The 25571-nt window shown below is 49.3% G+C and overlaps 1 protein-coding gene across 9 annotated transcripts in view; it reads left to right on the forward strand.

Moving 5' to 3' along the window:
- The first annotated feature begins 619 nt into the window (after window positions 1-619).
- The window catches only part of PPP6R2 (protein phosphatase 6 regulatory subunit 2), a 61844-nt gene continuing 36892 nt past the window's right edge, over window positions 620-25571 (forward strand). For 5 of the 9 annotated variants that reach the window (XM_024992888.2, XM_024992885.2, XM_024992886.2 and 2 more), the window contains exons 1-2: window positions 620-813; window positions 16406-16533. The gene's annotated coding sequence lies outside the window, so the exon portion shown is untranslated. Of the gene's footprint in view, window positions 814-1069; window positions 1208-16405; window positions 16534-18225; window positions 18375-25571 lie in introns of those variants that run through there. The other 4 variants (XM_059887233.1, XM_059887236.1, XM_059887234.1 and 1 more) reach the window with 4 other exon arrangements.

Below are 25571 nucleotides of genomic sequence, written 5' to 3' on the forward strand. Positions count from 1 at the left end.
TTTGAAGTGAAAAGAAACTTGCTCCTTCGAAGGAAAGCTATGACAAACCTAGACAACATATTAAAAAACAGAGAAATCACTTTACTGACAAAGGTCTGTCTAGTCAAAGCTATGGTTTTTCCATTAGTCATGTATGGGTGTGAGAGTTGGACTATAAAGAAGGCTGAGGGCCAAAGAATTGATGCTTTTGAACTGTGGTGCTGGAGAAGACTCTTTAGAGTCCCTTGGACTGCAAGGAGATCCAACCAGTCCATCCTAAGGGAAATCAGACCTGAATGTTCATTGGAAGGACTGATGCTGAAGCTGAAACTCCAATACTTTGGCCACCTGATGCGAAGAACATACTCATTGGAAAGACCCTGATGCTGGGAAAGATTGAAGGCAGGAGAAAGGGGACGACAGAGCAAGAGATGTTTACAGAGAGGGACTAGAGGAGGAAGCCACGCCCGCCCCTACCTCTTGAGGCCCTTCCGACCCCCGCGGTCACGCCCACCACGCGCGGCCCCGCCCCGGCGCGGCCCCGCCCACAATCGCCCCACCCACACGGAGGCCCCGCCCCATCCAGACACGAGGCCCCGCCCCCGGCGTGCGCGCGGCCGACCGCCGCCACCGCCATTTTGGAGCGACCGGAGCGCGGCCCGGGGCCTGAGCCGGTTCTGAGGCGCCGGCAGGCCGCGCCGGATCTGTGGGCGCAGTGTCTGTGGGCGCCTAGCCCTGCCGGGCCCATGTGCGCGCGGCCTACCCCAGGCCGCCCGGGCTTCGCCTCCACCCGGGCCTCCGAGGAGCCGCCGCGACGCCCGGCCCGCGGGGCAGGTGAGTGCGGCCGCGGCTGAGGGCCGGCGGTGCTGGCCTGCGGAGCCGGCGGGGCCCGCGCCTCCGTGTCCCCATGTCAGCTGCCGCCGGGAGGCTCACCTTGCCGGCGCCCCGCAGTCAGCGTCCCCCAGGCCAGCCCTGCCCCGTTAGCGCCCGCCCCGTCCGCGTCCTCTCCACGTGTGCCCCGCGGGCTGACATTCTGTCCGCGTCCGCCGCCAGTGACCTCCCGCCGATGTCCACCCCTCCACTTTCTTAGAGCCCCCAGGGCAGTAGTCTTCGCTCCCTAATGTCCGCCCCACCAGCGCCCCTCGAGGCAGCGGCCACCCCCAACCTGCGGTGTCTTCCCAGTCGGAGCCCCCCGTCAGCGACCCCCCAGAGACTGTCCTCCTCGTCAGTAAGTTTCGCGTTTGTGTCCTCCCTCCCCCTGTGCTGCCAGGGCCCCCACAGTCAGCGCCCCGCTCGCCGGCGAGGCGCCCCGGCAGTGCTCCCGGGACTGCCTGTGTCCCGCTCAGGGCCCGCCGCGTGGCGCTCCCCTTGCCTGAGCCCTGTGGCATCTGGCCCCTTCCCCATCACTGCCGCCTCTTCCCTCGCTGTGCCCTTCCCGTCACCATTAGGGCTCCTGTTTCTCCAGTCGCCTGTCTCCATCTGTCATCGCCTTACACCTTCATGGCAGCCCACTCTGGTACTCCTGCCTGGAGAACCCCGTGGACGGAGGAGCCTGGTGGGCTACAGTCCACGGGTGGCAAAGAGTCGGACACGACGGAGCGACTTCTCTTAGTGCCCTTTCACTGCCCCGTGTCTCCCTCCATCAGTTCTCCTTCACACCTGTCGCCTTCCCTTATGCACTTTTCAGCCCCGTGAATGGCCATCACTGTGGGGTCCTCCATACGGCCCCCCCTTCCGCTTTGTGTCTTTACAGCCTAACTCCCTGCATCGACCACAGACTTTTACTGAGCGCTCCCACTTCGCTGCTGATGCCCTGGTCTATCACCACCAGCTCGTCCAGTCACTTCCACGTACTTCCCGCATGTCACTCTACTCCGGCCCGTTCTGTCCCTGTACCCCCCTGCCTTGTCCATAAGGCCTTCTCCAGCCTGTTACTCTTTTATCCACCTGTCACCTCCCCCCTTCCCTTGTGGCTTAGCTGGTAGAGAATCCACCTGCAATGCAGGAGACCTGGGTTCTATCCCTGGGGTGGGGGAAGATCCCCTGGAGAAGGGATAGGCTACCCCCTCCAGTATTCTGGCCTGGAGAGTTCTGTGGACTGTACAGTCTATGAGGTCGCAAAGAGCTGGACACCACTGAGTGACTTTCACTCACTCACGTCTCCCCGTGGCCTCTTCCTGCCCTGCCCTTGGCTTCTCAGGGCCTGAGTTCTCACTGGTTCTCTCAGCTGTTCACCTCTTCTTCACGTCTCTTCTTCACGTACTTTCCTTTTTGGCTTACCTTTCTTTTTGGCTTCTCTAATGTCTTTGTAAGGACTGATGCTAAAGCTGAAACTCCAGTACTTTGGCCACCTCATGCAAACAGTTGACTCATTGGAAAAAACTCTGATGCTGGGAGGGGTTGGGGGCAGAAGGAGAAGGGGACGACAGAGGATGAGATGGCTGGATGGCATCACCGACTTGATGGAACAAGAATTTGGGTGAACTCCGGGAGTTGGTGATGGACAGGGAGGCCTGGCATGCTGCAGTTCATGGGGTCGCAAAGAGTCGGACACGACTGAGTGACTGGATTGAACTGAACTGAATGTCAGCTAAACCCTGAAAGGCAAGAAGAGCGTTCTAGACTAAGGGGACAGCACATGCAAAGATCCTGGACCTCCTCCAGGAACCTGGATAAGACCGATATGTGGCCAGGGTGAAGGGGAGACACTCAGAGCCTTGGTTAAAACGTTGGCCTTCCAGTCGTCTCTTGTAGTCTGTTGACTCCGGCCTATGAGGGGCCCCAGGCTGCAGGTTGAGTTGGGGAGTGCCATCAGCATATGAATCACAGAGGGAGAGACAGGATGTTGGGAGTGAGTGCAGTGTCTTCCTGTGCCTTTTTAGTTGTTAGGGCAGTGGCACCCCGCTCTAGTACTCTTGGCTGGAGAACCCCATGGACGGAGAAGCCTGGTAGGCTGCAGTCCACGGGGTCGCAAAGAGTCGGACACGACTGAGCGACTTCACTTCCCCTTTCCCTTTCCCATGGTTGTTAAAGCCATCCTTCAAAAGTGAAAGGTAACAATTCCTGATTCTGATTTCTAATTCTGATTTCTGTTTTTTAGACTAATTTTGCAGGTCCTTCAGCGGCATACGCATGGAGCCAGAAAGCACAGTGTATAGTCCTCTGTGTCTCTGTGGGTTTCTCTGGCCGTGCTGGGTCGTGGTCGAGGTGTGCGAGGTCTTTAGTTGCGGCGTGCAGACTCTCAGCTGTGGCGCGCACTGCAGTTCCTGACCAGGGTGGAGCCCGGGCTGCCCGCGTAGGGAGCGTGGAGGCTTAGCCATTGGGCCGCCAGGGGAATCTCTGTGTCTGTCTTCTTTTGCTCAGTATTTTTGAAATATAATGATTTTGATTCCTTTGTCTGTAGTTGTGCTTTTCATTTGAGTAATATTCCTTTGTGTGAAAATAGTTTTCTTATTGATGTTGGGGTTGGTTTCACCTTTTGGCTGTTGTAACTAGTCACTAAGTTTGTTGTACATTCTTTGTGGATATGTATAATTTCTTTGGGGTAAATGTGTGGGAATGGAATTGCTAGGTGATAGAATAGATTTATGTTTAATCTTTTTAGAAACGGCGAGTTTTCCAAACTGGTACCACCGTAAACTCCCGTCAGTAGTGTATGAGAGTTGTAGTTTCTCTGCAGCCGTGCCGACCGTTGGTATCATCGGCTTTTTAAACTTTAATGCAGGTGGTAGCGGTGTTTCATTATGGTTTAATAACGACGGTGGGGCTTCCCTGGTGGGTCAGTGGTAAACAATCTCCCTGCCAATGCAGGAGACACAGGTTCGATCCCTGATCAGGGAAGATCCCACTTGCTGCGGAACAAACTAAGCCTGTGCAGTACAGCTGTTGAGCCTGTGCTCTGGAGCCCGGGAGCTGCGACTTCTGAGCCCATGTGCTCTATAGGGCCTGTGCTCTGCAGCAAGAGAAGCCACTGCAGTGAGACGCCAGGGGAGTCCCTGCTCGCTGCAACTAGAGAAAAGCCCACATAGCAAGGAAGACCCAGCGCAGCCAAAAATAAGTAAATAAATACACTTAAACAAAACAACAGTGAGTGACTTTTCATGTGCTTTTCGACCATTTGTGTATCTCTTGTTAAGTGTCCAGTCTTCTGTCTGCTCTTTGTTGGGTTGTCTTTATTATTCAGTTTTAGCAATTAAAAAAATTCTGGTTGAAGTCTTTTATGATGTGGATACATACACAGTGAGGGAGTGGGAGGAGGAGAGGAAATGAGGGGTTAATGTTTTTTCCTATTTTGTAATTTGCCCGATTCTTTTTTTTCTGAAAAATATTTATTTGGTCGCGACAGGTCTCAGCTGTGGCACACGGGCTCTCTGATGGCTGCCCTGTGGGTTCCGGCGTGTGCGGGCTCAGTGGTTGTGCTGTGAGTGGGCTTAGTTACCCTGTGGCATGTGGGATCCTAGCTCCTCCCCAGGGAAGGAGCCCGTGTCCCCTGCATTGCCAGGCAGATTCTCAACCACTGGGCCACCAGGGAAGTCTCAGCCTATTTGTTTCTTAATGGTATCTGTTTATGAGGAGAAAATTTTAATTTGGGTGAAGTAAAAATTTGTCAGTATTTTCTGTTTATGTTTATCATATGTTGTAAGAAACTTGTGCCTGCATCAGAATTGTGAAGACACTGTCCACTTTTTTGTCTTCGTAGAAGCTTTATAGTGGTAGCTTTTGTATTCGAGTTTATGAGTACTCTTTTTCCTTTAAACAGCTATCTTGAGATACAAATGACATGGAATAAACTACATGTTTGTAAAAATTGTTCATTTTATTTATTTAGCTGTGCCAGGTCTTAGGTGCAGCAAGTGGGATCTTGTGGCATGCAAAATTTTTAGTTGTGGCACATGGGATCTAGTTCCCTGACCAGGGATTGAACCCAGCCCTCCTGCATTGGGAGCTCAGAGTCATAGCCCCTGGACCACCAGGGGAGTCCCTAAACTGCACATGTTTAAAGTGTAACATTTGGTAACTTTTGACATACGCACATACCTGTGAAATCATCACCACAGTCAAGATAGTGAATGTATCCATCATTTCCCAGATTTTCTCACGTCCCTTTGGGATCCCTCCTGCCAACCCTCTTTTGCCCCTCCACCTCCAGGCAAATACTGATCTCCTTTATGAATGATCCGTCTTGTGTCTTTTTTTGTGTGAAGTGGAAAAGGGTACATTTCCCCCCGTATGAATTAGGTAATCATTCTAGTCTCCTTTGTTGAAAAGACTGTCTTCATTAAATTGCGTTGGGACCTTTGTTATGAGCTAACTGAACATGTGTGTGCAGGTTTGTTTCTGGGCTTTCTATTACGTTCCGTTGGTCTATTTTTTATCCTACGCCAACACCACGCTGTCTTAGTGGCTGCGATTTTACGGTCAGTTTGGAACTCAGGTCACATAAGACTTCCACCTTTATTCCTCTACAAGATTGTCTTGCCAGTTTTAGAAGAAGCTCTGCAATTTGGACATGAAGTTTTTCTGGGAGTTTGGTTGGGATCACATGAAATCTCTAGATCCGTGGTGGTGGTGTTTAGTCTAAGTCGCGTCCAGCTCTTTTGCAACCCCATGGACTATAGCCTGCCACGCTCCTCTGTCCATGGGCTTCTCCAGGCAAGAATACTGGACTGGGATGCCCTTCGCTTCTCCAGGGGATCTTCCCGACCGAGGAATCGAACCCAAGTCTCCTGCCTTTCAGGAGAATTCTTCACCACTGAGCCACTCGGGAAGTCCAGATCAATTTTAGAATTGAGTTATTGTATTAACTGAGTCTTCTGTGCAAATGGTACATCTCTCCATTTATTTAAATTTTCCTTAATTTTTCTCAGCAACATTTTGTAATTTTTGGTGTGAAAGATCACTTTTTTCATTCAGTATGTTTGTAAGTATTTGATAGTCTTGATGTTATTTAAAATATTTTTATATTATTTTTTCAGTTGCTTGTTCATATGCAAAAACATAGTTGGTTTATGTATACTGATCATGCATCCTGCAACTTTGCTCAGTTTACTTATCTGTTCTCATGGTAGGTTTGTATTCTGTCTGCATAAGAATAAAGACAGTTTTACTTTTCCTTTCCAGTTATTATGCCTTTTGTTTCTTTTTCTTCGTAGTACCATCTAGGACCTCTACCATACTGCGGAATAGAAGTGGTGGTGTGGGTGCCGTGGGTCTTCAGTGGTTGAGTAGGTTGCCCTCTAGTTTGTTTGGGGGTGTTTTTACCACGAAAGGGTGTTGGATTCTGTCCAGTGCCTTTTCTGCATTTGTTGGGATGATTATTTAGTGTCTGTCCTTTATCTTATCAGTGTAACGAAAATGAAAGTGTTAGTCGCTCAGTCAAGTCCCACTCTTTGCGATCCTATGGACTGTACCCTGCCACGCTCCTCTGTCCATGGAGTTCTCCAGGCAAGAATACTGGGGCGGGTCGCCATTCCCTTCTCCAGGGGATCTTTACAAGCAGGGATCAAACCTGGGTCTCCCACATTGCAGGCGGATTCTTTTACCATCTGAGCCGCCGGGGAAGCCCCATCAGTGTAATGTGTTGTATTAATTAATTTTCAGATGTTAAAGTAACCTGGCATTTTTGGATAAATGCCCTTAGTGTGGGGGTATGGGGGAAATTCCCTGGTTGAGGAACTAAGAATAAGAAACTAAGATCCTGCACGCCGCCAGGCACGGCCCCCCCCCCCCCCCCCCCCCCCCCCCCCGTCAAAAGAAAGGTGGCTGGATTTTTGTTCACTAGTGTTTTGTTAAGGATTTTTTTGCATGTATCATATATATATTCTTAAGAGATATTTGTGTATGACTTTTTTCCCCATATAATATTCTTTGTTTTGATATCTGTGTAATACTGGTCCCAAAGAATGAGTTGGGAAGTTTTTCATTCCGTTTTGTGGATTGGATTTCTATAAGGGATCATTTTCCTTTGGCTTAAAGCACTTTCTTTAGTATTTCTTATGTTGTGGGTATGCTGGGGACAGAAGCACTCCATTTTTGTTGGTGTGAAGAAGTCTTTACTTACCCTTCAGTTTTGAGAGGTATTTTTGCTGAATATAGAATTCCAGGTTGACAGCTTTTTTCCTTACGTGCTTTGAAAAAATTATTCCATTGTGGGTTTTTTCTAAGATTTTTTTTTTTTTTAATGTGGACCATTTTTAAAGTCTTTATTGAATTTGTTACAATATTGTTTCTGTTTTATGGGTTTTTGTTTTGTGGTTTGTCCACAAAGCATGTGGATCTTAGCGCCCCTGACCAGGGATCAAACCTGACGCTCGCACTGGACTGCGAAGTTCTAACCCCTGGACTGCCAGGGAAGCCCTTTTTCGTTGTCTTCTGGCCTCTGTTGTTTCTGATGAGGAGTCAGCTGTCAGTCTTACTTCTGTTTACCTAATATCCTTTTTCCTTCTGTGTTTAAGATATGTATTTATTTTTATTAAATTCTTAAAACTTTTTTTTCCATTTGGGTATAGTTTTCTAGGTGTGGTGTTTCTGTATTTATCCTTCTTGGATCTGTGGGTTGATGTATTTAATCACCTTTGGAAACTTTTTGGCCATTGCCTCTTAAATATTTCTTTTACCTCCTAATCTTCCTTCTCTTGGAATCTGGTGGTATCTATTTTAGACTGTTTGATATTGCCCCACAGGTTTTGAATGTGTTGGTATTTTCAAACTCATTTTTCCCTCTTTGTTTACATTTGTATATTTTCTTTTCATCTGTCATCAAGCTCCCTGCTTTTCCTCTTTGTGCCCATTCTGTTATTAATTCTGTCCAGTGACATTTTCATTTCAGATGCTGTGGTTTTCAGCTTCCTTAGTGGCTCAGACAGTAAAGATCTGCCTGCAGTGTGGGAGACCTGGGTTTGATCCCTGGGTTGGGAAGATCCTGTGGAGAAGGGAACGGCTGCCCACTCTGGCATTCTGATCTGGCGAATCCCACGGACAGAGGAGCCTGGGAAGCTACAGTCTGGGGTCGCAAAGAATCGGACACGGCTGAGCGACTTTCACTTTCACTGAGTTTTTCAGTTCCAGAATTTCCTTTTGGTTCTTCTTTCAAGTTTGCATTTCCGGGCTAATATTCTCCACCTGTCATTCCTTCTGTTCTCTTTTCCTAAAATCCTTTAACATATTTATAATTATTCTTTTGAAGTTTTCATCTTCCAGTTTCAATATATGGTCATTTTTGCTTCCTGTAGATTGTTTTTTTCTCTTGATCATGGGTAACATTTTTCTTCTCTGCATGTGTAATAAATTTTTTTTTTAATTGCAAAATGGACATTGTGGGTAGTGTCTGCTAGAAACTTTGCTTTAGGTTGTCTCTCCTTAAAGAGTGTTGAGGTTTGTTAGGGCAGGCTGTTAAAATGACTAGAAGATGATCTTAATCCTGTCGAAGCTTTTCTAGAGTAGATATGTTTTGGTTTTGTTCTAAGTTTTAGGGCATAACTTTTAGCTCTGGAACATGGGTTTTACTCCTAAGGCATGGCCCTTCTGAGATTTTAATAGAAAACCCATCTAGTTTAGCAAAATTTAACCTCTGAATTCTGTCTGCACAGTGCTGGACAGCTGCCAAATCTTGGCTTAGCTCTTTCATCTCACAACAGCTGTTTTCTGCTCAGTTCCACCCCGCCCCCCCAGCTTCATCAAGGTGTAATTGACAAATAAAAATGTAATATATTAAAAGGACGTTGTGATGGTTTGATAAATGTAAACACTGTGAAGGAATTCTTCTCATCTAGTTAATTGTCACAGTTATCACTGTCTTAACATATATACACACGTACACATATGTGGTAAGAACATTTAGGTTTTGTCTTAGCAGATTTCAGTGCCTCGTTATTAACTGTAGTCACCATGTTTTACATCCAGTCCTCAGACCTTATTCATCTTGGGCTTCCCTGGTGGCTCAGTGGTAAAGAATTGGCCTGCAAATGCAGGACATGCGGGTTCGATCCCTGGGTTGGGAAGATCCCCTGGGGAAGAGAATGGCAACCCACACTAGTATTCTTGCCTGGGAAATCCCACAGACAGAGAAGCCTAATGGGCTGAGGTCTGTGGGGTTGCATAGAGTTGGACTTAGCTGGTAAAAAATCCGCCTGTAATGCGGGAGACCTGGGTTTGATCCCTGAGTTGGGAAGATCCCCTGGAGAAGGGATAGGCTACCCACTCCAGTATTCTTGGGCTTTCCTGGTGGCTCAACCGGTGAAGAATCTGCCTGCAAGTGTGGAAGACCTGGGTTTGATCCCTGGTCTGGGAAGGTCCCCTGGAGAAGGGAACCCACTCCAGTATTCTGGCCTGGAGAATTCCATGGATTCAATAGTCCATGGGGTCACACACAGTCGGACACGACTGACTGACCTTCACTTTCACTCTCATAGACTTGGACATGCCTGAGCACACGCGTGCACTTCTCTTTTTGATTTTCCCATTCTGTTTCAGCCGTCCTGGTAGCCCTGAAATCGGACCTCTCTCCTCCTGTGGTCGACTCTGCGTCAGGAGCTCTTCAGTGTAGAGCTTGTGGGGTTCGCTCTTCTTAGAGTGACTGTGTTCCCCCCACTTACTGCATGTTTTTGAGTGGTCTCTGGTATCTTCAAATAGCTGTTTTTATGTTTAGAGTTTATACTTATTATCAGCAGGGAGATTAGTGTGATATAGCTGCTCCAGTTTTTCTAGAACCAGAACTCAGGGAGCTGCACTTTTAAACCTGTGCAGCAGAGGGCAGGGAGGGAGACAGAACTGACGCTGGGAGGTGCCCGCTGGTGGACTGAGCAGAGGAAGTGGGAGCTGACAGAGAGTGGCTCTGGGGGCCGCAGGACCCTGCAGGGTATGGTGTCAGGGAAGCTACGACATGGTGTTACTTCCACCGTGTCAGGCTGGGAGATGCTGAGGGGGCGGTCCTGGATGGGCACTGACTTCCTTAATGGAAACAGTCTGATGGAGTGGTGGGCTCAGGAGCTGGATGGGAGGGGACGGCGAAAGCCAGCGTCCCTCGGGGAAGCATTGCTGTGAGCAGGATCGGAGAAGCGTCTGTGGGGCAGGGTGTGCACGCCTGTGCGCGTGCACAGTGAGCGAGGGGAGACAGGCAGACCGGAGGTGTGAAGGGCAGGGTTGAGCGTGCGGGTGCAGTGGTTGTCTTGGCGGGAGCAAGGCCCTTTTTGTGCTGTAATGACGGGGGCAGGGACTGTGATGCCAAATTTGGTGAGCCAAATCTGCACGAAGACTGGAGGGTTCCCACTTGAGACTGTGTGCTTTTTCTGTGAATTAGGGGGTAAGGATGTTGAAGGGTTGCAAGGGAACAGAAGGAATCAAAGGACTGTTTTTCCTGAGTTGGTGGGTTGAACCCAGTTTGGGTGGCGCTGGCTCCTGTCTGCTGTGTGTGGAGCCGGGCCTCCTCGCGAGCCGGGGCTCTCCAGGGTTCAGTCATCCTTAGGGAGGCTGGAAGGGCTTCTTTGCACCGGCCACAGGGCTCCTCGGGGGCGAGAGCAGAGGCTGTGAGGCCTCTCGGAGCTCAGACTTGGACCCGCCCCATCGCTCCCCACCTATGGTGACTGGGGGTCCTGGGCAGGGAGCCTTGCTTTTTGATGCGAGGGGTTGTGCAGAGTTCGTGTCTGTCCAGCATCTGTCCCAGTCGTCTCAGGAGAGGCAAGCTTGCTCCAAGAGGAAGTAGGCTCGCAGGGCTGTGTTCTCTGTGCACATGAGGTTTGTGGTCAGTAACTTAAAAGGAGTAGATAGAGCTCCAGCAGGTTTCTTCATGGGAGCCGTCGCCGCCCTGCCTCCTGAGTTCAGTCCTGCGGGCTCTCTCCCAGCCCCCCAGCCTCTCCTCGGGGGCCACCGCAGAGCTGCCTTCTCGCTGGGGGGCGAGCTGTGGCTCCTGGGGCCTTGGCGCCTCTGGTCTGCTCTCCTCTGGGAACTTGACTCCTGCCTGTCAGCCCACTGAGTGTGCGTGTTTTTCATGAAGATGTAATTCCTGTCCTGTGAGATCCAGTCTTGTAAAGGGTGCAGTTCGTTGGTGTTGAGCACACTCAGAAGGTCGTGCGCCGTGGCCACTGCCTAACCCCAGCTCGTGACAGTGAAGGCCCTGGGCGCTCTACTCCGGGGGCTCGCTGGGTGATGCCCTGGGTCACGCCTTTGCTTCCGTTCCATCTGCCTCAGCCTACTGCCCCTTCTGTGACGCCTCTTTCCTCCTGTATCAACTAGAATCTGGGCCAGAGTCTGGTATTGTGTAGAGACTGAGAACATGGACTTTGCTCTCAGACAGCTCGCGCTCCCGTTCAAGAGCTGACAGTAACCTCCTGGCCTTGGGCTGGTCCTGTCACGATTGCGGCCTCTGCAGTCTCACTTGTGACCTGGGCTTGGTGGCGGATTGCGCCCTGCACTGAGTCGTACTTGGCTCACGGCTGCCGGCCCTTGGTAGTAAGGCCCCCATGACAGTGGCTCCCGTTGCTTCTTAGGGTAGCGTCACCCTGCATCAGTGCTCCTTCAGTTAGTCCTTTTGTGCTCTTGTTTGGACTCAGCTCTGTTCATTGCCCCGGTTTCTACCCTCGTGCTGTTGCGGAGTTTTTCTGCCTATTTGGCACTGCTTTTTAGCTGCCTGTTTAACATTACTTTTCCTTCCAGAGTCTCAGCCTAGAGACTCCAGGTAGTCCAGTGGTTAAGAATCCACCTGCCTATGCAGAGGACACGGGTTTGATTCCTGGTCTGGGAACTAAGATCCCACATGCCTTGGGGCAACTAAGCCCGTGTGCCACAACTCCTGAAGCTCTGCACCCTGGAGCCCGCGCTCCTGGGCGAGAGAGCCTGCCGCACCGAGAAGCCTGCACCGCACTTGGAGGGCAGCGCCCACTCACCGCTGCTTGACAGGGCCCGCGCGCAGCGACGAGGACCCGGTGTAGCCGGAGTGACAGGCGCAGCCTAGGCGCGAGCGTGCCTGCCCGCCGCCTTGGTTTTGGTTCTCCCAGGAGCGCGGTGCTGAGAGCAGGTCCAGGCAGGCACTGCCTGCCGGTCTCATCTGTGTGCTGGGGCGGGTCTCTGTGGCGCAGATTCTTACCCTCCATGCCACCAGGGAACTCCTAGAAACATTTTTTTAAGTAGGTGGCATATGTCAGTGGTCTTCCATGGTGTCTCAGACAGTAAAGGATCTACCCACAATGCAGGAGACCCAGGTTTGATCCCTGGGTTGGTGCTATCCCCTGGAGAAGGGAATGGCATCCCGCTCCAGGATTGTTGCCTGGAGAATCCCATGGACAGGGGAGCCTGGTGGGCTACAGTCCATGGCGTCACCCAGGGTCAGACACGACTGAGCGACTAATATCGTCTCCATATATAAGCAAATAGTTAACATTTATTAGATCTCAATACGTGGATATTTTTATATTTTTCTCTGGACTTTTTAATATTTTAAATATTTTTTTCATGATTGAAGATAAAAAATACTTAAAACTAGATTACAGCGTGTTGATTCTCTTGCAATAGTTCTGAGGAAGGACTCAAGAAAGCCTGATAAAAGTGATTGTCTTTGAATTTTGAATTTGAGGGGCAGATAGGAATTTGCCAGGTGAGGAAGGTGGAGGGAGGGCGTTTCAGGCAGAGGCCCATGTGCCGAGGTGTCCGCTGCAGAGGCTGGCAGTGAGTCGGGAAATAGTGCAGGGTGGGCGAGGGAGCAGGGGTGCGCTGAGAGTGCGGCGGCGCCCGGCTTGGCCTGCTGTCAGGGCTCAGCGTGTGCTCTCCGGGCCTTGTCCTCTTTTCCTGCCTTTTGCTGGATTGAGAGTCTGTTTGTGATTCTCTTTGGGTCTTTGTATATCTTTCATGTCTCTCTTTAACATGTCTCATCTTCCCTCTAGGTTTTTGAACATATGGAATACAGTTAGAACAACTGCTTAATGTCCTTGTCTATTAATTTTACTGTCTGTGTTATTTCTGGGTGGATTATGGTTTGTGTTTTCCCGCTTCCTTGCATATCTGGTCATTTTTGATTGGATGCCAAGATACTGTGACTTTTATCTTGTTGGATGCTGGGTATTTTTGTTTTCTATAAATATTCTTGACCTTTGTCTGAAATGTTGTTAAATCACTTGGAAAGAGTTTAATTCTGTGAAGTGAAGTGAAAGTCACTCAGTTGTGTCCGACTCTTTGCAACCCCATGGACGGTAACCTGCCAGGCTCCTCTGTCCATGGAATTCTCCAGGCCAGAATACTGGAGTGGGTAGCCGTTCCCTTCACCAGCGGATCTTCCCAACCCAGGAATCGAACTGGGGTCTCCTGCATTGCAGGCGGATTCTTTACCAACTAAGCTAGATTCTGGGGTCCGGCTTTTAGGCTTTGTCAGGTGGGACCACAGTCGTGTTGAGTCCAGGTCTCATGTTGCCCCACCAGTGAAGCAGAAGTCTTCTGAATTCTTTGTGCAGTGCCTTGAAGTTAGGGAAATAGCCACTGTGACTGGGAGGAGGAGTACCTCTCCTTGACCCATGTGAACTTGGAGGATCGTTCTTCTAATCCTTGGCTTGGCTGCTTGGGCTGAGCAGTACCTGGCCAGAGCAGGCACATCCTCCGCTCTCTGCTTGGCAACGCTCGCGCCTTGCCCCCTGGACTCCCAGCGCTCTTTCTTCCCCTCGGGGACTGCTGGACCCACCTGGTTCCTCTGCTATGACCCAGAACTCTTGTCAGGCAGGAAGCTGGGCAGTTAACGGGCTCCTCTTGTTCCCTCCTTGAGGATCACTGTTTTCCCCGCCAGATAGCCAGTGTCCTGAGAGCTGTTTCATTTGTGAATCTGGTCCTTGTTGTTTCATCTCGGCTAGAAGCAAAAGTATCAAAAACAGATCCTTGAGTGAAGGCATCAGGAGGCACAGAAGGGAGTGCTGGGGCCTGTGAGAGTGCTGCCCCCTTCCAGTTTGGGGTGCCAGTGTGGACCTCAGGGAATACGTGTGTTTAAGGAAGGAGGTGGGGTAGGGCTTGGGAGAAAGGGGTCACAGGAAAATCAGGCTGCCAATGAGATCTGAGAGCCTGCTGTGGTCTGAGCAGGAGGACAGGGTGCCTGCCTTGGGAGGGAGGGCATGGGAGAGGGTGGCGCTGCCAGGCAGTGTGAGCATGGGGTGCGTGCTCAGGGTCCCTGCCTGCCGAGGAGCCTCGTCTCCCGTTCCTTGGCTGCACACCCTCTCCCCCACCCCATTCCCTGGCTGCACCCCGCCGTTCCCCAGCTGCATGGCCACCCCGTTCCCCGGCTGCACCCCCCTGCCCCAGCTGCATGGCCACCCCGTTCCCCGGCTGCACCCCCCCGTGCCCCAGCTGCACGGCCCCCTACCCGTTCCCCAGCTGCACCTCCCACCATGTCCTGGCTGCATCCCCCATTCCCCAGCTGCACCCTGTATGTCCCGGCTACACCCCTCATGCCCCGGCTGCACCCCCACCATGTCCCGGCGGCACCCCCATGTCCCGGCGGCACCCCCCCGTTCCCTGGCTGTACCTCCCATGTCCCGGCTGCACCCCCTGTTCCCCGGCTGCACCCCCCATGTCCCGGCTGCACGCCCCATTCCCCGACTGTACCCCTGTTTCCCGGATGCACCCCCCACGTCCCGGCTGCACGCCCCATTCCCCGACTGCACCCCTGTTTCCCGGCTGCACCCTCCTGTTCCCCGGCTGCACCCCTCATGTCCCGGTGGCACCCCCTACCATGTCCCGGCGGCACCCCCATGTCCCAGCTGCACCTATTCCCCGGCTGCACCCCCCGTTCCACGGCTGCACCCCCCATTCCACGGCTGCACCCCCCATGTCCCGGCTGCAACCCTCATGTCCTGGCTGCACCCCCCACCATGTCCCAGCTGCACCCCCCACATCCCGGCCGCACCCCCATGTCCCAGTTGTTGGGCTTCCTCCAGCTCACACTGAGGAGAATGTGTCAAGAAGTTGCAGTGTTATAAAAGCACCCTGTTCAGAGGCAGAATAAACAGGTCTGAGGGCCTTTATAGAGATAGTTCTTTATTTTGAAACTGTGAAGTGCTGGAAAGCCAATTTTGAATTGGGTGGGAATTTGAGAATAGCAGTTCAGGACAACCAAGCAATAACAAAAGCCATAGGCAAGTCTCCCAAACAAAGAAGACGAAGGTTACTATGTAGAGAAAAAGGAGGAAGTTGGGAGGTACTCTTGAACAAAAGTCCCTTGGAGGAAATGAGAGTTCAGGGTGCTGACGGTTTGTTACTGACTGAGTTGCTGGGCAAATGGGAAGCCTTCCTCCATGGGAGTCTGTGATCGAAACCCGGTAGTGCTGGGTGAGGGCTCCCCTTTGGACCTCCTGACTCAGTTTTAAAGGAAGGGTTCTTTGTTCTCTTTCACAGTTTTAAAAACTAGTTTCCTGTCTTAGGATATGACATTGACTTACTGCTGGTTTACTAGCACAACTCCAAGTACTTTTTTTTCTTTTTATGTGAAATTTAAAAATACACCAGAAAACACTGAATACCCTTGTGCTCATTTCCCAGCTTAATCGGTGATCAGCACTTGGCCAGTTTTTTGTTGTTGGTGGTGTTCTTCTCTCTCACCCCTTTAAAATTTGTTTGGCTCTTGTGTTTTGGTAAAGTGTTTTAAAAGTAAATCCAAAAAATAATGTCATTTCACTCATGAATACTTCATTTTTTCTGCTAGATAAGGGAGGTTTTTATTTTTAAAAACAAGTGACCATATTATTTTTCCAACTAAGAGATGTGCATTAATTCCTCAGTGCTAATACCAGTCTGTATTTAGATTTTCCCAATAGCATCAAAAATACACTCTTCAAGTTGATTCATTTTAATTGGACCCAAACAAGATTTAAATATTGTATTTGATGAATCAGTCTCTTAAGGCTCTTATATTCTAGAATGGACATCCCTCCTTATTGCATAAGTATGATTTTCAAATGGTAAAATCATGACTTTCGTGCAGAGTGAACAGCCCAGGGCTCTCTTAGTCCGTTCTTGCTGCGCGCCTTGAAGTCAGGATTTCCTACGAGGATTGCCAGTCACATTGTTTGCAAACGCTGTGTAGCAGTCCCACCTGGAACACTCTGGGACACGGTTTTCTGGAAGCCGTGAGGGACGTGGCTTGTCATCTGGTGATCCGGATGTGTGTTTGTTGGTGTTGGTAGTGTAGGCGTGGAAGTGGACAGCTGCACAGACCCTGCTCATGGCCCTGCACCCCGGCCATTGAGCTGGCTGACCAGCTGGAGGTGGGCGTGTGGCGCTGGCACCAGTCCCTGCAGAGCAAGCAAGGACAGGGGAGTTTTTAGATCCTTGGTCATGAATTGTTCTGATTATCTGAATTCTCAGTTAAGGTAATGACTTTTGTTTTCCTTTTCTGTATTATTTTGGTGAGTTGACTTTAAAGATGTAGAACTTAAGTTTTTTTTCCTCTCTTATTTTTCAGGTGAAGAGATTATACATCTACTGAATGAAAAATTTCTTCTTAAAGTTGCATATACTCCAAGAAAAAAATCCCAAATGTTTTTATATTTTGCCTAAATATAAAATTTAAAGAAGGAGTTTCCATAGAAGGTAAGAATTGTTTTTGACTCTCGTTAATTGTGTGGTGTATACAAATCCGCGGTGTGAGGAGACACTCGAGGATGGATGACAACAAAAGTTGTAGTTTTGAAGCTGTGTATATGGTCTCTTGACTTTTGGGGTTTCTTTGACCCTTGTGTGTCTGGTTTTGAGGTGCTGTGTTGTGGAAAAGTGACGTGGCCTCTCTAAGCCAAAGTGTAACCCAAATAAAACAGCCAAGTCGTGTGTGTGCTGCGTGGCGAGCGCTCTGTGTCACTCGTGCGGAGCAGGTGGCTCGGGCTCGGGTGTGAGCACGGTCAGCGTCAGAGCACAGTCCATACAGGCGCCGGAAAGGGAGGGAAGGACTCGTGCCTCCACAGGAGCAGAAGCTCCTGAAAGGCCCTCCCACTGCAATCCAGTCAGATCCTGGATGAATTACGGTAGTTACAACTTCTTGTGTGTGCCTCAGTGCTTTAAAAACTAAGCCAAGAGGACTTCCCTGCTTGTCCAGTGGGCAGGAATCCACTATGTGATACAGGGGACAGGTGTTCAATCCCTGGTCTGGGAACAAAGCTTCCACATGCTGTGGAGCCACTAAGCCCGTGCACTGCGTTGAGTCTGCTCATTGCACTGAGAATCCGCACGCTGTGATGCAAGATCCCTCACGATGCAGCGAAGATTCCGAATGCCACAACTAATAGCCATTGCAGCCAGCTAAGTAAATAAATAAAACTTAAAAATTAAGCCATCTCTTCAGAAGTCGAAAGAGACTTGTTCTTCAGTCTCTTAAGTCCTGCCCGACTCTTCGACACCATGGGCTGCGGCACACCGGGCTTCCCTGTCCTTCACTGTCTCCCGGAGTTTGCTCAGACTCATGTCCACCCTCTTCTGGAGGCAGCTTCTGGCCAGTTCTGCATCTGACAGGGCTTCGACGGTGGGTTTGCAGAGTCCAGATGGTTCAGCATGGTCTTAGGTAAACTGTTCTCCGGTAATCATTTGAACTTGCCTTTGTGTTTGTGGTTATTTCTTCTTTTCACTTCTGATGTTAGATTTTTACTCATCTGTTCCTGCCAGCCACCCCCTTTCCCTGGGTCTCCCTCCTGCCGCCCCCGGTGGACTATGTCCAGTATAGACATGATCTTGTTTGTGGATTGATTGATTGTGCAGGTATCCACTGCTCTCCATGGACTTGCCTTGTCATTTTTTTCCAGACCAGTGCGGTTTCAGTGGTGTGTTGATAAATGTTTAACTACTGACTCTCTGGGAGACTCAGAACCCTCCTCGCTTACAGCATCTGTTGACTGCGCAGTGCAGAACTTCCCTCATGCCCACCTTCAGCTGCACCGTGATGCCACTGAAGCTGGCTCCGGGAGAGGCTCTGGTCCGCTCCCTTGAGCAAGCTGTGCCTCCCCCGGCCGCTGTTGAGCCCAGCCTTGGCAGCACGGTGGCCGTGTCTCTGTTTCCTCCTCTCTGCCATCAGTACCTCTGAGGAGAGGTTGTGCCAGTCCTGTTCCGGGCTCCTCACCCAGAGGGCAGCTCGAGTCACCCTCACAGCAGTCCTCGGCGGTGCTCCTTGTCCCAGTTTTCAGGTGAGGACACGACACACAGGAGGCCAGGTCCCCCAGCAGAGCCAGCGCTGGACTGACCTGTGGTCGGAGGCTCCTTTTCTCTTAGCAACAGTCTCTACCACAGAATGTCCATTTCTGAAGGGCTCTGTTCATGGAACTGCGTGGTTGTGTGGGCAGCGTTTCTCTTTGGAAGCTGCCTTCGGTCTGATGGTTGTACTAACCAGAAGTCAGGCAAGCAGCAGCACTTGAAGTTTCTTCATTGGCTGTTGAATAAGGGTCTGGAAGGTAATGGCAGTACTTTGCTTGGCATTCCAGAGAGACTGGAGGGCGTTGTCAGGGTATGACAGGGATGCTTGTAGTGTGCTGGAGCTCAGGTATAACCAGAGAATCTCAAGTCACCACGCCGTTCACGGGCCAGTTGCTCAGTCGCTCAGTCATGTCCGACTCCTTGCGACTCCATGAACGGCAACGCTCCAGGCTTTCTTGTCCTTCACTGTCTTCCAGTTTGCTCACCCTCGTGTCCATCGAGGCGGTGACGCCATCCAGCCGTCCCGTCCTCGTGTCCATCGAGTCGGTGACGCCACCAACCGTCCCATCCTCCGTCACCCTTTATCCCCTGTCCTCAGTCTGGCCCAGCGTCAGGGTTTTTTCCAGTGAGTCAGCTCTTCCCATCAGGTGGCCAAAGGATTGGAGCTTCAGCATTACTCCTTCCAATTAATATTCAGGGTTGATTTCCTTTAGGATTGACTGGTTTGATCTTGCTGTCCAAGGGGACTCTCTGGAATCTTCTCCAGCACCAGTTCAAAAGCATCAATTCTTCGGTGCCCCACTTTCTTTATAGTCCAGCTCTCACATCCATACATGGCCACTGGAAAAACCATAGCTTTGACTATACATACCTTTGTTGGCAAAGTAATGTTTCTGCTTTTTAATATGCTGTCTAGGTTTGTCATAGCTTTTCTTCCAGGGTGCAAGAATAACTTTTAATTTCATGGCTGCAGTCACCATCTGCAGTGATTTTGGAGCTCAGGAAAATAAAGTCTGTCACTGTTTCCATTTTTTTCCCTATTTCCCATGAAGTGATGGGACTGGATGTCATGATGGCAGTTTTTTGAATGTTGAGTTTTAAGCCAGCTTTTTCACCCTCCTCTTTAATTTTCATCAAGAGGCTCTTCAGTTCCTCTTCACTTTCTGCCATAAGGGTGGTGTCATCTGCATACCTGAAGTTATTGATATTTCTCCCAGCAGTCTTGATTCCAGCTTATGCTTCATCCAACCCGGCATTTTGCATGATGTACTCTGCATATGAATTAAATAAGCAGGGTGACAGTATACAGCCTTGATGTACTCCTTTCAAATTTTGAACCAGTCCAGTGTTCCATGTCCGGTTCTAAGTTTTGCTTCTTGGTTTCTTTGCTTCTATGGGTTTCTCAGGAGGCAGGTAAGGTGCTCTGCTATTCCCGTGTTTTTAAGAATTTTCCATAGTTGGTGGTGATCAACAAAGTCAAAGGCTTTAGTATAGTCAGTGAAGCAGAAGTAGATGTTTTTCTGGAATTCTTTTGCTTTTTCTGTAATCCAGCAGATGTTGGAAATTTGATCTCTGGTTCCTCTGCCTTTTCTGAATTCAGCTTGTACTTCTGAAAGTACTCAGTTCGCTTGAAGGATATTGGGAATTACTTTGCTAGCATGTGAAATGAGTGCAGTTGTGTGGTAGTTTGAGCATTCTTTGGCGTTGCCCTTCTTTGGGATTGGAATGAAAGCTGACCTTTTCCAGTCCTGTAGCCACTACTGACTTTTACAAATTTGCTGGCGTATTGAGTGCAGCACTTTAATAGCATCATCTTTTAGGATTTGAAATAGCTCAGCTGGAATTTTGTCACCTCCAGTAGTTTGGTTGGTAGTAATGCTTCCGAAGGCCCACTTGACTTCACACTCCAGAATGTCTGGCTCTAGGTGAGTGATCACACCATCCTGGTTGTCCAGGTCACCAAGATCTTTTTGGTAGAGTTCTTTTGTGTGTTTTTTCCACCTCTGCTTACTATCTTCTGCTTCTGTTAGGTCCGTATCGTTTCTGTCCTTGATTGTGCCCATTTTGCATGAAGTTTTCCCTTGGTAGCTCTAATTCCCTTGAAAAGCGCTCTAGTCTTTCGCATTCTGTTGTTTTTCTCTGTTTCTTTGCATTGTTCGCTGAAAGTCAAAGTCAAAGGGTTAGTCTCTCAGTCGTGTCCGACTCTTTGCGCCCCCATGAACTGTAGCCCACTAGGTTCCTCTGTCCATGGGGTTCTCCCCTGGAGTGGGTAGCCACCTTCTCCAGGGGATCTTCCTGACCCAGGCATCAAGCCCAGGTCCCCTGCATTTCAGGCAGACGTTTTGCCGTGTGAGCCATCAGGGGAGAGGAGGCTTTCTTCTTTCTCTTTGCTATTGGGATTCTGCGTTCAGATGGCATATCTTTCTTCTTCTCCCTTGCCTTTCGCTTCTCTTCTTTCCTCAGCTGTTGGTAAGGCCTCCTCAGACAGCCACGTTGCCTTGTTGCGTTTCTTTTTCTTGGGGATGGTTTTGTTCACTGCCTCCTGTACCGTGTTACAAACCTCTGTACGTGGTTCTTCAGGCACTCCGTTGATCAGATCTCATCCCTTGAATCCATTTGGTACTTCCACTGTATAATCCTAAGGAATTTGACTTAGTTCATACCTGAATGGCCTAGTGGTTTTCCCTACTTTCTTCAGTTTTAAGTCTGAATTTTACTATAAGGAGCTCATGATCTGAGCCGCAGTCGTGAGCCAGTGCCTTGTTCTAAAGACGAGCTGTCAGTGGCGGGCCTCTGGGTCATCTTGGGAAGGAAAGTTAGCCTTCTGGTAGGCAAGGGTGCAGTAAGAGGATGCTAGCATCTCTTTGGAGGGTAGCACAGAGTTGTTGGGATACAAGAAGTGTTTGGAAAAGACGTGTGCAGCCGCTACCCGAGTGACAGTTCTAAAGCTACTTTATACCAGTTCCTTGGCCATGAGATGCGCTTGCCTAAACTGGGGCTGTCGCTGTGAACTCTCCAGGGATGCCGCTGCTGAGATCACCCGTTTCTTACAGTGCGTGGCTAGTCACTGAAGCTCAGGAACGTTAGTACACAGAGATTTTTGGTTGAATGATCTAGAATTGTAGCAATGTGGGCCAGTGAGCTAATGGTCAGTTTAAGTGAATGACTTTGAGAGTAATTTAGTTTTATTTCTAGTCACAGTGCTGGTTTATATGTAATAGGTGAGATGAGCAAAGGTGAGCTTTTCTTTAAAAAATTGTTTTTTAAATTTATTTATTTTTGGCTGCACTGGGTCTTCGTTGCTGCTCACGGGCTTTCTCTGTCTGTGACGAGGAGGGACTCCTCTCTAGTTGGGGTGGCAGTCTCCTCATTGCAGGGCTCTCCTCGTTGTGGAGCACAGGCTCAGGAGTTGTGGTGTACAGGCTTAGTTGCCTTGTGGCATGTGGGGTCTTGGACCAGGGACTGAACCTGTGTCGCCTGAATTTACAGGCAGATCTCTTAACCACTGGACCACCAGGGAAGTCCCCTAAAGTGTGTGTCTTTTGTTGGAGATTGTTTTTTAGAAATTAAATCTGAGAAAATTCTTTTGCATTGATTAGTTTATTCCATATATTATACAACTATTAAAATTATCATTAGGACTAATTTCTTTTTTAAAATTCATTTTTATTGAAGTATAGTTGATTTACAGTGCTGTATGTTAGTATTAATTTCTACCATTTTGTTTCACATTTTCCTTTACTAGTACTTCCCTGTTTTTATATCTCCTTTTCTATTTTCCGTCGGATAGATTATTTTTGTTTTACTCCTGATTAAAAGTTACACATTCTATTTTGTGTGTGTGTGTGTATGACCTTGAACTTAAGACCCTTTGTTATGGGTGTTTGACTTTTCAAGCTTTATAGGATCTTTGCTTTCCTTCAGTAGGACAACTGTCCTAATCAGGAGAGGCATGTCCTCTCCTGATTGACGTGCCCCAAAATTCTGACCTCTGCTCTATTTTACTTAAAAATGTGAGTAGTGATTGAAGGATATATTAGGATTCGTGGGCTTCCCTGGTGGCTCAGTGGTAAAGAATCTGCCTGCCAATGCAGGAGACACAGTTTTGATCCCTGCTCTGGGAAGATCCCATGTGCCTTGGAACAGCTAAGATTGTGTGCCGCCCTCCTGGGCTTCTGCTCTAGAGCCAGAGAGCTGCACCTGTGAAGTCCTCATTGCCCGGGAGCCTGTGCACCACAGCGAGAGAAGCCACCACAGTGAGGAGCCCACACGCCGCGCTGAGGAGCAGCCCCTGCTCACTGCAGGTGGAGAAGAGCCTGTGCAGCAGGCAAGACCGGGCACAGCCCAGAGTGCATAAACAAGTTTTTGGAAAAAGGATATGTTAGGATTCCTTATCTTGTTACTGGATAATGCAAAGCTTGTTTTAGTAGCAGTTTTGTGGCGATTCTGGGTGGGAGTGGTGGGTGGTGGTTTGCCGTCTCCATGAAGAAGACCATTGAATACGGGTGAGGCTGAGGTCAGGCTGCAGACGGAGAGGCGGAAGGGGCCCTGAGGGAGTCTCTTTTCTGTTGTTGTTACTGAAACCCTATAGATGTTTTTGTAAATTGCAGGTTATTTTATAGTAAGCCTCTCCAATTTATGAATCCTTTCTAAATCTTGCACTTAGCTTTATAGCTCTTTTGTCACTATTTAGCCTTACCGGAGAAGGCAGTGGCGCCCCACTCCAGTACTCTTGCCTGGAAAATCCCATGGATGGAGGGGCCCGGTAGGCTGCAGTCCATGGGGTCGCTAAGAGTCGGACATGACTGAGCGACTTCACTTTCACTTTTCACTTTCATGCATTGGAGAAGGAAATGGCAACCCACTCCAGTGTTCTTGCCTGGAGAATCCCAGGGATGGGGAAGCCTGGTGGGCTGCCGTCTATGGGGTCGCACAGAGTCGGACACGACTGAAGTGACTTAGCGGCAGCAGCATTTAGCCTTACGGAGAAGGCAATGGCACCCCACTCCAGTACTCTTGCCTGGAAAATCCCATGGACGGAGGAGCCTGGTAGGCTGCAGTCCATGGGGTTGCTGAGGGTCAGACACGACTGAGCAACTTCACTTTCACTTTTCACTTTCATGCATTGGAGAAGGAAATGGCAACGCACTCCAGTGTTCTTTGCCTGGAGAATCCCAGGGACGGGGGAGCCTGGTGGGCTACCGTCTCTGGGGTCGAACAGAGTCAGACACAACTGAAGCGCCTTAGCAGCAGCATTTAGCCTTAAGTCTTTTTTCTAACGGTTTCTTGACCTCTGTGACTGTTGCGTGCAGCGCTGTGTCTGCTCGTGGCTGCGCCCGGCCTTTCTCTGGGCGGTGTGAGCGGGGGCGGCTCTCTGCTTGCAGTGCTCCGTGCTCACGGCGGCTTCTCGTGCCGTGACTGGGCTCCGGGTGCGAGGCTTCCTTCACGGCGGCACGTGGGCTCAGTAGTTGTGCACTGGCTTAGTTGCCCCGCAACATGTGGGATCTTCCCGGATCAGGGATTGAACCTGTATCTTCTATATTGTCAGGCAGGTTCTGTTTTTTTTTTTCTTTCTACCCCCCCTTTTTTTAATATAAATGTATTTATTTTAATTGGAGGCTAATTACTTTACAATATTGTATTGGTTTTGCCATACATTGATATGAATCTGCCACGGGTGTACACGTGTTCCCCATCCTGAACCCCCCTCCCACCTCCCTCCCCATCCCATCCCTCTGGGTCATCCCAGTGCACCAGCCCTAAGCTTCCTATATCATGCATGGAACCTGGACTGGCGATTCGTTTCACATGTGGTATTATACATGTTTCAATGCCATTCTCCCAAATCGTCCCACCCTCACCCTCTCCCACAGAGTCCAAAAGACTGTTCTATACATCTGTGTCTGTTTTGCTGTCTCGCATCCAGGGTTGTCATTACCATCTTTCTAAATTCCATATATATGCGTTAGTATACTGTATTGGTGTTTTTCTTTCTGGCTTACTTCACTCTGTATAATAGGCTCCAGTTTCATCCACCTCATTAGAACTGATTCAAATGTATTCTTTTTAATGGCTGAGTAATACTCCGTTGTGTATATGTACCACAGCTTTCTTATCCATTCATCTGCTGATGGACATCTAGGTTGCTTCCATGTCCTGGCTATTATAAACAGTGCTGGGATGAACATTGGGGTACACGTGTCTCTTTCAATTCTGGTTTCCTCCGTGTGTATGCCCAGCAGTGGGATTGCTGGGTCATATGGCAGTTCTGTTTCCAGATTTTTAAGGAATCTCCACACTGTTCTCCATAGTGGCTGTACTAGTTTGCATTCCCACCAATAGTGTAAGAGGTTCTTAACCACTGTTAAGAATACTACCAAAAAAAAAGAATATTACAAAAACATAATATTGAGGGATTTCCTTGGTGCTCCATTGGTTAGGACTCCATATTTCTACTGTAGGGGACGCTGGTTCGATCCTTGATCAGGAAACTAAGATTCTGCGTGCCGTGCTGTGCAGCCAAAAAAAAGTGATAAAAATATTATATGAGGTATAATTTACATACAGTAAGTGGACCCATTTTATGTTTGCAGTTCTGTGAATTTTAGTAAATACACCGCCATGGTCAAGATGCAGGGTGTTTTGACATCGCCCCCACAACTCTGTCTTGTTGCTCTTGCCTGTAGCCTGTGACCCTGAGCAGCCTCTCGTCTCCTTGGCACCATGGGTTCAGTTCGCTGTGCTTAAAGTTGCATATAAATGGAATGATTTAGCTTTGCTTTTTCGTGTCCGGCTTCTTTACTCACCAGGGTTTTTAGCTTCATCTGTCCTCACAGAGGTGCTTGCTCCTCTCTGCTGAGTAGTCTTCCGTTGTAGGAATGGCATCACTTATCTCTCATCTGTCGGTGGGTATTTGGGCTGCTTCCAGTGTTTGGCTATTATGAATAAGGCATTTGTGAACCTTCGTTTACAAGGCGTCTTTGTTTGGATTTATGATTGCATTTCTCTAAAGTTAATACCTGGGATTGGAATTGCTGGGTCACATGGTAAGTGTATGCTTAACTTTATAAGAAACTGGCAAAGAGTTCTGCAGGGTGGTCATGCCATTTTACAGTCCTGCTCACAGTGCGGGAGTTTCTGCCCTGCGTCTGCGTGGACCGTGCTGTTGACAGCATTTTAATCTCAGCTGTTGGAGTGGCGCCCCTTGGCGTACTTTTCCGATAACAACGGTGATAGTTTTCCATGTGCTTATTGGCTATTTTTATATCTTTTTGCAAAGTGTTCAGATCTTCTGTCCATTTGTTAAAAAAATATTAGTCTTAGTTGCAGCGTGTGAACCCTCAGTTGCAGTATGTGGGATCTAGCTCCCTGTTCAGGGATCAAACCCAGGCCCCCTGCGTTGTGAGCACAGAGTCTTAACCGCTGGACCACCAGGGAAGCCCCTGTGCATGTTT

The sequence above is a fragment of the Bos taurus genome, chromosome 5, assembly GCF_002263795.3.
Source record: "Bos taurus isolate L1 Dominette 01449 registration number 42190680 breed Hereford chromosome 5, ARS-UCD2.0, whole genome shotgun sequence".
NCBI lineage: Eukaryota > Metazoa > Chordata > Mammalia > Artiodactyla > Bovidae > Bos > Bos taurus.